Raw genomic sequence first — 12,894 nt, 5'->3', positions numbered from 1 at the left:
TAGCTGTGCTGCAACTTGGAGGCTTGTAGGTTTTATGGTTGGTTGGGGTTTTGTGTATATGGGGTTTTTTTATGTTATTATTATTTTTTTTCCCCCATTTCTTGTATGTTTAGGCTTTTCCAGGGCATTAGGGTGGCTGTAATTCTCACCTCAGAGCAAGAGTATGTGTTGCAGCTCCAATATAGCTGCTGGGGTGCAATGTCTTCTGCCAGTCCCTGGATCTCATCCTACATGCTGCATCAATGGGGAATCACAAGGTCCACAAAACATCGCCATGCAAAGAGACTGGTAGTTTTACCATTTGTGGTACACTGCTTGTTGCAATGATTTTTCATAAAAGTTTGTTTATTAACTTTGGGAAAAAAGACTTTATCTTTCCCGAAGATCTCAGTAAAGCATTCAGCTATGATGGAGTTCAGAAGAACCTTCTCTGAAGTACCATTTCATTGGATTTAAAGCTCTGTTTCATTAATATAAAACATGACATATGTGATCTGCTCAGCAACAAAGGGTGCTGCTGATGTAAGGCAGAGTCAGTGAGCTGCCTGGATTGAAAAATGATCTCAGTTTTTCACACTGTAAACGTCAGTGCACCTGTGACAGCCCAGGACACTGGACCTACTTGATCCCTGAGGTTAGAGATTTTTTTATATTGTACAAAGACGAGAGTTTTTCTGTTTGGAAAGTGACTCCAGAGGTCCAACACACTCATTTTTGGTTGCAGCAGAGCTTCCACCAAATATTGATGATTATTTCCCAGCTCAAGTGAATGTTGTCAGCTCATCTTGGTGGCATGGACATTTCCAAAATTCCTTGGTCTATGTGTTAGTTTAAATTATTAATAAGCTGTCCTTTCATATACCACTGCCAAGCCAGCCACAAACCCTTGAGCCACAAACATAATAAAAGGCAAATTCTTTCCAAACCCACAATTCCATTATTGAATAGATTCCACTCACTGGCTGAAGGAACGACAGATTAAGTAAGAAAAAAGGGAAAGAAATAGCAGGCTTGGAAATCTGGAGCTGGCCATGGATAAACAAAAGGGGATTGTGGCAGTCCTTTGAGTACACAGAAAACACACATTTAGGAAGGAAAAAATGGAGAATGTGTAGGAAAACATCTGGAAGGAGCGGTGCCAGATGGTTGTTTCCTTTTAGATTGGACTAGTATTTTTCTCATAAAATATGAAGACCCAATTTTCGTGTTTGTCAATATTTGCAGATCTCAGTCTGTATGTAAGGAGGAAAATAAGGTCTCAAATAGAACTCTCTGCATGCTTAAAATTAGCTTGATGTTCTGTGCTTTGCTGACTCAGGCTAAATGGCCTGGGATTTTGAAGTGCTGGGAATGCCTGACTCCTTTTCCAGTTCCTTCCATCTGAGATTCTACAGATGTATTACAGAAGAGATTTTATGTAGAGGAGCAAACTCCAGATACCCAAGATTAGAAAACTTTAGTTTATGTTCCTACCACATCACAATCTTGCTGAGCTGGTAGCAGAGTGGCATTGATGGGATCAGCTCTTTTAGTTTCTGCTTGTAGATGGTGGTGCAGTGAAAAGTTTGCTGCTGGAGAGATTTGGGACCCTATTTAACATTGCAGAGCAAGGAGAAGCTCAAAGAAATAAAAGGCAGCAGAAAAAGAGAAAGAACGTATGAAAATTGGCCAGTGCTGAATATTTTGTTATTAAATATTTTCAATGGCAAACATACACTTTCCCCCATCAACCACTATGAGAAGTCAAGGACAACATAATTTTTTAAAATAGCTCCCTAGTTTTTTTGTTCTATGGCTTTGGGGTAACATTGTTTTCCATGCTTATAGGGGAATATCTCCATTTTATACAACCTTGAATAGCTACAGTGAGCAATCAATGTGTTTTCTACCAAATGTTTGGAATTTCTTTCACAAATTAGTGGTCTTATGTTTATTAGACTTGCCATTGAAGCGGTGTTGAACTGTGGGTATTTTAAAATTCCATTGCATGGAAGATTGGGAAGAACTTCCATCCAGTTTGAAATTCAGATGCTGGGGTTTCAGTGGGACTAATAGTTAACATCGTTATGCCATGGGGCAAAAATGCTTTCTGAGGAATTTGGAGGGGATGTCTGGAGGATATCCTGAGGGTGCTCCAGTTGAGCATCACCAAGTGATGCTCCCATCCAGCTGGAGATTGCCTCTGCTACACAAGATGCTGCCACATTTCAGGGCGCCCCAAGTACAATACCACCCATTGAGAGCCTTATATTTCAGGGAGCTGGGGAGAGGATGTTACATGGCCATGGGTGTGTGGCACCTGGGAGGGCTCCAGGCTCTGCTGTCCTGTTCCTGCCCCGAGTCACACTCCCCATCACACGCCTGGGCATGCCCTTGGCGCCATGTGGATCACTGAAAGGTGACCAAAAATCTCTGCTATGGGGCACTGAAAGTAAATCACAGAATCACAGAATGTCAGGGACTGGAAGGGACCTCAAAAGCTCATCCAGTGCAATCCCCCCGCCGGAGCAGGAACACCCAGATGAGGTTACACAGGAAGGTGTCCAGGTGGGTTTGAATGTGTCCAGAGAAGGAGACTCCACAACCTCCCTGGGCAGCCTGGGCCAGTGTCTGTTGCGCTCACTGTGAAGTTTCTTCTCAAATTTAAGTGGAACCTCTTGTGTTCCAGTTTGTACCCATTACCCCTTGTCCTATCATTGGTTGTCACTGAGAAGAGCCTGGCTCCATCCTCCTGACACTCACCATTTATATATTTGTAAACATTAATGAGGTCACCCCTCAGTCTCCTCTTCTCCAGCTCCAGAGCCCCAGCTCCCTCAGCCTTGCCTCACACAGGAGATGCTCCACTCCCCTCATCATCATTTTCGTTGCCCTGCACTGGACTCTCTCCAGCAGTTCCGTGTCCTGCTTGAACTGAGGGGCCCAGAACTGGACACAATATTCCAGATGTGGTCTCACCAGGGCAGAGTAGAGGGGAAGCAGAACCTCTCTCAACCTTCTTAACATCCTAAATAACATCCGGCACAGGGAATGAATAGTATTAGAATAGTATTAGAAGTTTTTAGTGCCTTCCTTAGGATTTGATTGGACTTTATTAATTTAAAATTAATTAGAATTTGGCTAGTCTAATCTGAATAATGCGTTTATTTGTGCAAACATGCTTGTGTACTTTGCAAGCACATGGTCTTGCTAGAATAATGTGCGAAGATTCTGGTGTTGTGGTGGTCAGTATGTTGAGCTGGAGTGAGCAGTGTGGGCTGTATTAGCAAGAGCAAAGCCAGTGAGTTGAGAAAAGAGATTATTCCCCCTATTCAGCCAAGGGTGGGTAGAAGTCAGAAAATGAGCAACCTGAGCTAGCTTTGGACTGGAGATCTTCAGAGGTCCCTTCCAGCCTGATTTTTTCTGTGGTTCTATGACTTTTAAGACTCGGCTCTATCACCTTTTTCTCTGCTGTGCTCCTACCTACTATTCCTGACCACTTTCACCTGTTTTCCCATTATAAATATAAAGGTAATTAGGGCTATTTAAAATTTGGCTGATGGCTCTTGACGGACTTCTGCACCAACAAAGGGCTTGGGTTGTTTCTCAAGCCCAACTGGGAGTTTTGTTGCTCTGCTTCACAGATTGAATTAATGAATTAACATATATATATTTCTTCAAGTCACTCTAAGAATTTTCAGTTTCTTCAGGAAAACAAAAAAACCCCCAGCAAGTTGTTTTTATTAAATCCCAGGTGTTCAGTTCTCTCCCCACCAATTCCTTTCACTTCACTTTGGAAACTATTTACTGTTTTTATGAAAAGTCAACTTTGGCAAAAGACACTGTTCGAACATAACCGAATTGCAGTGCAGTTTGCCACAACCACTGTGCAGTAAATTTCAAGCCCTTTCAACAAAATATTTTTTTCTTAGCTAAAATTGTTGGCTGAATTTGGCAGAAACTTCTGAACACTGGGGTCGATCCAGTCTGAGTTTTTCACCTAATGAGCTATCAAGCCCCAAAATCTCACCCATCTTGAGTTCTGGCAGTGCAGCAGGGAGATCCCACGTCCCATATTTATGCTACAGACTCCGGTTTTTTAGCAGGGTAAAGCAGGGATTTGCAGTGGTGAAGCTGCTGCTGGTTTCAAGGAGGAATAAGCTGTCATGGAGTGTTTTTTCTTGTTTTATAGGAATGAAAAGCTGGACTGAAACTAAAGAGAAAGGTGAAGGTGCAGTGATGAGTTTTCTGTGAGGCAATTTGACCAGGCAACTGAAATGGGGACAGCCACCCATCATCCCAAGCACTAACATGTTCAAGACCTGTGTGCATGTCATTTTTCCTGTCTTTCTCCCTTTTTCCCCCACCCTCAGAGAAGAGTAACGATTGCCTCTCAGACTGGGCGCTCTTTGCTGGCAGCGTTTTGTGCAGATGAGTGGTTATAATAGAATAAGGGCAAGGTAGTGACAAAAGTGCTGATGTTTGCTCACGGGCTGTGTCACCAGCTCATGGGTGGAAAACTCGATTAACACTTGAGAAATCTTGATTTCTCAAGAGGAAAAGGTGTTTGACCATGAACCTGCTCTCTCTGAGGGTCACTCCAGTTGCACAGTGGTGGGATGCAGCTCACACTAGTGCCTTTGGACCAAGGCAAAGCAGGAAGAGTTAGTCTTTGGGGCTGCCACATTTCTCCTACTGTGGGTTGGCTTGTTTATTTTCTGCTTTGATTTCCATGATCAATGGGCACTTCTCGTGCTGTTCTGATCACTGTGGTGTTGTTATGACATTTTAACAAGGCAGGAAAGAAAAAAGAAGCACCATTATCTATCTCAGCTAATAGCTGCTTGTATGAGGGGAGCTTAAGTGGGTGCGCTGGACTCAGAAGATGCTGTGTGTAAGATGGTGTGGTGCAGACTGTCCTTTTACCATCAAATCCTGATTTTGCATTCCTCAGGCCTCAACTGGCTCAGGAGAAACTCCCTCTGGCAAATGCTGTGATATGAGGACAAGGCGCAGAGCGTAACGTGGGGTGGGTATTCCCAGGGAGCCTGGCCCCAGCAGAAAAGCCGCAGTGGCGATGTGAGTGCTGCAGATGGTGTGGAGACACAAGCAGGATCTCCAGATAGACAGAGGAAAGTGGTAGGAGAGATGCTACTGAGCTGTAGAAACAGTTGAAACCAGGCAGTAGCAAGCTGTGCGCTGTGGATGAGCCATCTGTCTGCCTACCCTGGGCAGCATTGTGCTCTGTGAAGGTGCCACCATGGCCTTGTGAGCCGAGCTTTTGCTGTGCTCTGCCTGTCTGGACACAACAAGCCTCTCAGCAGGACTAAATGTCTGAGGCTTAACGCTGTGCTGCTCTGGTGGTGCAATGTGTTCTTGGGCAATGCAGATTTGTCCAAGGACAAGCCGGACATTTTCCACCATTTAAGTTTGCAAAGAGTGAATGGGTTTGAGAAGACAGTCAACCTCCAGATTGTGATGGGAACAGGTCTGCAGGTTGGGGAAATAAGAGGATACTCCTCACGAGGGGAGGAGGGGCAAGTGCTGATCTCTCGGGTGACCAATGACAGAACCCAAGGGAATGGCAGGAAGATGTGCCAGTAGAGGATTAGGTTGGACATTAGGAAAAGGTTCTTCACCCAGAGGGTCCTGGACACTGGAACAGGCTCCCCAGGGAGGTGTCACGGTCCCAAGCCTGACGGTGTTCGAGAAGAGACTGAACAATGTCCTCAGACACACGGTGTGAACTGTGGGGTTGTCCTGTGCAGGGACAGGAGTTGGACTCGAAGATCCTTGTGGGTCCCTTCCAACTCAGGACATTCTATGATTCTATGACTGATCAGGAGGTCCTAGTATGGAGGATTGCATGGATATTGTAGGTCAAGGGAAGGATGCAAATGGCACAGGAAATTTTGTAGGACAGAGGGATGAAGGTATGCTAGAAACCTCTACTATGCTTTGCTGTTTGTTTACAGAAGCTATGAGCTGTGCAGCCCTGCTGTATAATATTTAATTCTTGAGTACAGTTTTCCAGAATTCAAGCTGTGCTCCTGAGCCTTAATTTCCTAACTAACCTCATCTGCACAAAATAGAGTATTTTCTAATGGCAGAAACTCCAGCAACCCTTAATTGGGTGGAGTGGAAGAAAACATGTATTTGAATGTTGAAGAAAATATGAAGCCTATTGTTAAACCCTAAATGTGTTTTGAAAGGAGGTTTAAATAATGCAGAAATATTTACCACAGATATTTACCGCCTCTTTTTGCACAAGACTGCGTTTCTCTTGTTTCCTTTAAAGATCTCTGCTGGAGTTCCTCCAATAAGACCAATGACATCCATAACATCTCTGCCAGCACTGTCTGGGCTGTGCCATGCTGTAAGTACCAAGGGTGACATGTGGGGTGGCAGACCCAGACCCTTGGTCACTGTAAGCCAGCAGAGCTCTGCTGAGGTCTCTTCTCTGGTTCTTTGAGTTCAGATGGGCCATGGGTTTGCAAAGGCCTCTTCCAAAAGACTCCTCTGCCCCTAGGCTGTCCTTGGGAAGGGTAGATCTGATCCCCCACAGTTTGCACGCTGTTGACTTTTCCCTACTATTATACATTCCTATCTTGATTTTTCCGAGCATATATTTGGCAATTGCTTGGAATGGAAGGCCTTTGGTCCCTCCTTTCTGTTTTCTTTGGATTGAAGGCATGGAAAACTACACACACAGTATGCTAAATACTTTTATTAATTTCACACGGTTTATGAGCTACTCTGTCTCCTGACCTGTCGCAGCAGCAAATTAAGCTGGAGCTGACCTTTCTCTAATCTGCAAATTGAGAAATTTGTTGGTTATATCCCCTAGTTATGAAACTGGGATTATTCTAGCAAGGATAAAAGCTGAAGGCCATCAACTGCTCTGGCTGAGCTCCTCACCAGCTGGGAGCAGGAATACATTTCTCTCTACTGTAAAATTAGCTGGGTGCATTGTGGGACAGTGTTTACCATCTCTTTTAAATGCTGTGCTTAAAGCCAGGATGTTCTTTTTTTATGTTCTGAGTAGGAAAATAAAGCCCCTCGCACCATGCTCTGTTACTGTAGGAGTTAATATGTGGTTTTGCATCCAGGTCATTTCCAAGGAGATGTGATGTTTGCAGGTCATTCCTCGTATATGAGCTTGTCCTACTTGCGAGCAACCTTGCAATTCTGCTTCTGCTGGGGACTGTCACTTCATCAGGCTCATTTTTTTCCTCCCTTTCTCTCCTGAGCAGCAGCTGGAAATCCCTTTGTATGCTCCTGTAACTCCCTGCACAGGAAATGAGTCACAGGGTCCCCGTCAGTGCCTTGTTGCCGGCTGGCGAAGCCCCAGTGTCAGACAGTCCCCTTCTCCACCAACCCGTCACAGCCGGCCCCAGCTGACATCGCGACAGTGTGTCTGAGACGCCTCCCTCTTCTCTCTTTTCCATCTGTCTCTTGGGGAAAAGCACAAAGAGCATCGTTATCTGCTGTGACAGGCAGGGTTACGCAGAGAACTCCTCCTGGAAAGCAGATGGGACAAATTGAGAGTGGACAGGAAGATGCGCTAAACAAATCTGGACCAACCAGTGCATGAGGCAGGTGGTAGAGATGACACGTGTGCCAGCAACAGAAAGGTAATCACCATCCATAGGCCTCATATTTGACTTCTAAACTGATAAAACTCCCATGCAGGAGATCTGGGAACTCAAGGACATTGTTGGATATTTATTGCTGTCTCTACTGAATGGTAAAAAAAATAAAACCAGATCATCCTGTACAATGCTGTTTCCCTTATGGGAGTGGCTTCGGCTGAATACATATGCTGTTGAGTAGGATTCTGGAACAACTCTTGAAAGGAGGTTGTAACATGGAGAGTGTTGGTCTCTTCTCCCAAGTAGCAAGTGATAGGACAAGAGGAAATGGCCTCAAGTTGTGCCAGGGGAGGTTTAGATTGGATATTAGGAAAAAATTCTTCATGGAAAGGTTTGTCAGTGTCGAGGGTTTAGATTGCAGGGTGACAATAAAACCATGGCAGATGTATTGTTAACCTCCTCTCCCCTCCCACTTCCCCAAGGTCCTCTCCTAATGTTGGCCATAAGGAAAAAGGGACAAGATCCTTGTGATCTCCTACTTTTATACAAAGTATTCACGTGAATGGGATGTTATACACCGCTGGTCAGTTTCTTGGTCACCTGTTTCTGGTTGTCCCTCTCGCGAGATGTAAATCTGTCCTTATCAATAACTTCGCATTCCATTGCTTTGTTTACCAAAACATATATCTGGTTCTCCAGGAAAATGCAGCTCATATGAAGCTTTAGCTGACAGGCAAATTCACTAAAAGAGAAACTTGTTTTTTAACAAAACCAGGACAGTCAGGTATTGGAACAGGCTGCCCAGAGCAGTGGTGGAGTCACCATCCCTGGACGTGTTTATAAGGCATTTAGACAAGGTTCTTAGGGACATGGTTTAGTTCTAGAGTTAGGTTATGGTTGGACTCCTGAGGGTCTCTTCCAACTGAAAACATTCTATGGTTCTATGATTCTATCAGATGTCAGAATTTCCTCTGCAACTGTGAATATGGTTTGCGTGGCCTCCCTGGCCCATCCGATTAGACACCTTGAGCTCAAGAAATAGTTAATTGCATCTGCAAGATAAATTAGGGAAAATAAATGGCCCTTGAGGCCTGTGAGCAAGTTTCAGAAATATTAACTGCTGCTTTCTTTGATCTGTTCAAAAGACGAACTGGTGGCTGTTTCTGTGTTTGGAAATAAACTGTGGAAAGGTGCCTTGTCCAGAAGAAACTGAACTGTGCAAGGGGGGCTCACACTGGCTGAGATGCTGAAATTGAGGTCAAAACCCCCTCCAGCAGGCAGAGCTGCACTCCTGGGGAAGGGTGATTTTCCTGACCCTCTCCCCTGTCCCTGCTCTTACATGAAGCCTGGGAGAGTCCAAGGTTGGTACATGGCAGTGCCTCAGGGCACGCACAGGCACACTGCCCTGCAACCTCTGCAGACATCAGAAAACATCCCTATTAATACAGTCAGGGAATGTTTTCCCTGTCCATAATGGGGAAAGCTCCTGGAGGTATATATTGAAAAATATATTTGCCATAACTTTATGTTAACATTTTGCATCACATTTTTCATGGTGTTTACTCCCAGAAGCCCAAATCTCCAGGTATTTTTTTTTTTCTCAGAAAATGGAAATTCTTTTATCTAGGGCTGTTGAAAACACACAGAGGAGAGGAAAGAAGGTTAGAAATCGCTGGCAGGAAGGGGGACACTCTTCTCAGAACAATTTCCATCTCATCAGATTGCAACCTTTTCATGTTTGGAAGGGAAAAAAAAAGGCTTTGGCCCAATAAAAGCTCTAAGTCCAGTCTGGAAGAGCTTCTTTTATTTTCTATGTTATTAAGTGCTTATCTCCATCCCTGTTAGACTGTGAGAACCTGATAACAACCGTGATGTGTCTGGCTGCCCCTTACATGTCTGACTGCCTCTCCATCACCATGATGCACGGGGAGGATACAGCTGGGGTTCAGCCCTCAGTGCCTTGACCTGCTCTGGAGCCAAAGGGTTTTAGCAGCCTATAGAAACACCTCAGCCCTCTGTTTGTTGTCTCTCTTTATAAATAACCAGGCACCTTAAGGCAGACAGGGAAACCTTGCGGGTACGCTGCTATTTTTTGCAGTCCTCTGGATTTGAAGCATTTGCTTTGCAGTTCACTTTTTAAAGAACGAAAATGCTGATGAGCCTTAGATGAGGCTGGCCCTTGGCCATCCTCAGGAGCTGTGTCTGGTGTCAATTGTGAAAACCTTGCGAGAAGGACTAACGTGGTCCAGGGCTGCTGCTCCCTGTGTGAATGCTCTGGTCCCCTTGCAAAGCCCAGATGCGGGCATAGGTGCCTGTCTGTGTAGATGAACCTGCAGTGCTGTCCACTAACATTTGTTCCATGTGCACCTCTCCTATTAAGGTTACTGGGAAGTTGTTCTTAAGGAAAATTTTAAAATACCTTTTTAAAGAGAGACAATTTTAGATCAACTGTTTTTCATTGTTTTTTAGGCTGTTTGCCTGCTGTTCAGTGTAAAGCTGTTTAGTGTAAAGGGGTGTAGACCAAGACTTGGCCCTGTGGGTTTATAACCCTACCGACTTTAAAACATGCCCATTGTAAAAGGTTTGCAGAGGGGGAGTGGAGTTATACGAGACAAGGACTCCATCAAACACAAAATCAGAACAGCTGATCATGAAACAAAGGAAACGGGTTTTTTTCCACTCTTTTCAATTGAAAAAGTGTACTTTCCAGCAGCCATTCTGCCAGACCCTCTGCAACTTGCAAGATGCTGAACAGCTGTAACAAAAAAGAGAACAGTGGAAATAAGTCTTATATTTTTTGTTGTGGTTTTGTCCTCGTTGTACCTTTTGACAGCTGTTCTTGTTGTGGTGGGAGTTTCACTGCAGCTCAGGGCACTGTGCAGCAGGGCTGGGCTTTATGGTCCCAGCACCACTTTTCTCCTCCACCCACTTCATTTCACGCTGCGTCTTTGCAGGTGGCAGACCCCGCCTCATGACTTTGTGTGGGCTGAGGGTATCCAGAGATGCCTGAGATGTTTAACTAGCAGCTTTTCTGGGCAACAGAGCATGCCAGGCACCTTGCTCATGTCCTCAGTGACGAGCACCCCCAACTGCTCTCCTGGATGACCAGAAGGGAAGGCTCAGCAGGTCGAATCTGATGTCCCTTCACACCTTAACCCAAGTCTGAGAGGACGGAAAATTTCCGGAACTGTTCAGAGCTGGTGGGTGGGCAGTGGCAGCAGGAACACAAGGGTTTTGGGGCTATATGTGCTACACAGGGCACTTTCTGCTGTCATAGAATCATAAAATGTCCTGAGTTGGAAGGGACCCACAAGGATCTTCAAGTCCAACTCCTGTCCCTGCCCAGGACAACCCCAAAATTCTTACCATGTGTCTGAGGGTGTTGTCTAGTTGCTTCTTGAACACTGTCAGGCTTGGGGCTGTGTCACCTCACCGGGGAGCCTGTTCCAGTGTCCAGCACCCTCTGGGTGAATCCTCCATGGGCTACTGTGGGCAAGTGAAGCCTCCACTGACCTGTCAGGAGAGATCAGCCCAGCAGGCTTGCCTGCCTTGGCGAGACACAGGGATGACCTCTGTGTCTGCAGCTCGTGCAATATTTATGCAGCTGATCTGGTAAACAGCACAGTTTTTTACTCTTTGTTAGATGGATGAGTGCCCCTCAGCTGTGGCAGCCTGGTCCCTCCAGACAGCTCTGTGACTGCCTAAAGAGAGATTATGAAGCATCATTTCCACTGCCTTGTGCATATTAAATAGGTTGCAGAGAGCTCACACACAAATGTGCTCTGGTTTGGGAATACACAAGCTAGCAGTGTTGCAGTTTGATAAAACCTGTGGGTCCAAGAGATATTATACAAGCGTTCGCTGAAACTGCAGTGAGCAGGTTTAACTGCCAAGGAAGGAGGGATTCATGGTGAAGAGTGACAGCCCTTCCCTAATTCAGAGGAAATACCTGGGGAAAGGTGAAAGTATGGCAAAATCTGAGGTCTTTGCCTCCAAGCCATAATTTGCTTCAGCCCAGGGTGGGCTCAGGACATGCGTCCCCTGGGAGTCCAGGCCACTCCAGCCCCTGTGCTGCTGTCTGCCCTGCAGGGAGGAGTAGGAGGAGGAAGAGGAGAAAGAGAACAAGGAGGAGGAAGAGGAAGAAATCTCCAAGGGCTTCCCTGCAATGTAGCGGGAGGTGTGGAAAGGGGGACACCACACCTTTAGGGTGTCCCCTAAAGATTCCTTCTCGCCAATGCAACGTGCCTCCTGTGCTTCCCCTTTACGGTGCTGCACTGAAACCTCAGTTACATGCTAATGCTCAGTCCCAGGCTGCTTTCTGCGTCGGCGTCAGCAGGAAATTCATCTCTGCCCTGTGCCAAATGTGGGTGTGTGCGAGAGCCCCTGCCTTCAGTCACTGGGCAGGGACTGAACTGCTCATTAGGAGCTCAGGCTGAAGCTGTCAGGACCACCCTGAAGGGGGATTTACAGACATGCCTTGCATTAATTCTGTCGCTGTTAAAACAGAATCACACAGAATCACAGAATGTGAAGGATTGGAAGGGAGCTCAAAAGATCATCTAGTCCAATCCCCCTGCTGGAGCAGGAACAAACCAGTGGAAGCAAGTACCTGAGCCTAACACGAGACACTCGTCTGCATCTTAATCTTGGAGCTAGGTGTCTCAGTGTTGCCTCTCCATCGCTCCTGACATTTCCCTCTGTGCCGCTCCAGCATCTTGCAGGCTGCACCAAGCACGTTTAAAGCCAGCTTTCACCCATGGAGAAACTCTAGAGGATATTTGGTGGCAAGTAAAGTGACACACAGCGACCACACCCCTCCAAATGATGCCTTTACTGGTGCACTTTTAAAGGGAGTGCAGGGAAGCGTGCTGGATTTTTACTTCTACTTATTGCTATTCACTCATGGAAAACAGCAACTACGGGCCACAAACAGGTTACATGCATATGCATTTTCCCATTTTTTGCAACCTGGTTGTCCATGACAGCTATAGTGTAGATAATGTTACTGCAATAACAAACTGTTGGAATGTACTGAATTCCACACCTGCTTGGTAGTGACTTTTCTGGCAGAGGGAAGAGCCCCTCAGCAGCAGCACATAGAGAAGTTATGCTGGAGAGTTTCTCTCCAGAAAGCAGAGCCCTCCAAACAAGGACCCTTATGTAATTATGTGGGGTTTTTTGACTCTAGATCCTAAGAAACTCTCTCTTAAATAGTAAGTTTCTTGCTAGTTCTTTCATCTGTGAATTTCCCTGGCAGGTACTGTATAAATAGCTCTGAGGCACAAGCGATCCACGAGTTCTTTTCAGAATACAGTATTGAGTC

The 12,894-nt window shown here is 45.6% G+C and overlaps 1 protein-coding gene across 1 annotated transcript in view; it reads left to right on the top strand.

Moving 5' to 3' along the window:
- The window catches only part of RTN1 (reticulon 1), a gene marked incomplete at its 5' end in the record, with an annotated part of 123,671 nt that overhangs the window by 16,091 nt on the left and 94,686 nt on the right, over positions 1 to 12,894 (top strand). The gene's annotated exons all lie outside the window — the stretch shown is intronic.

Source organism: Streptopelia decaocto, assembly GCF_964273445.1.
Source record: "Streptopelia decaocto genome assembly, chromosome: 7".
NCBI lineage: Eukaryota > Metazoa > Chordata > Aves > Columbiformes > Columbidae > Streptopelia > Streptopelia decaocto.
This window is presented reverse-complemented; position numbering and strand designations above follow the sequence as displayed.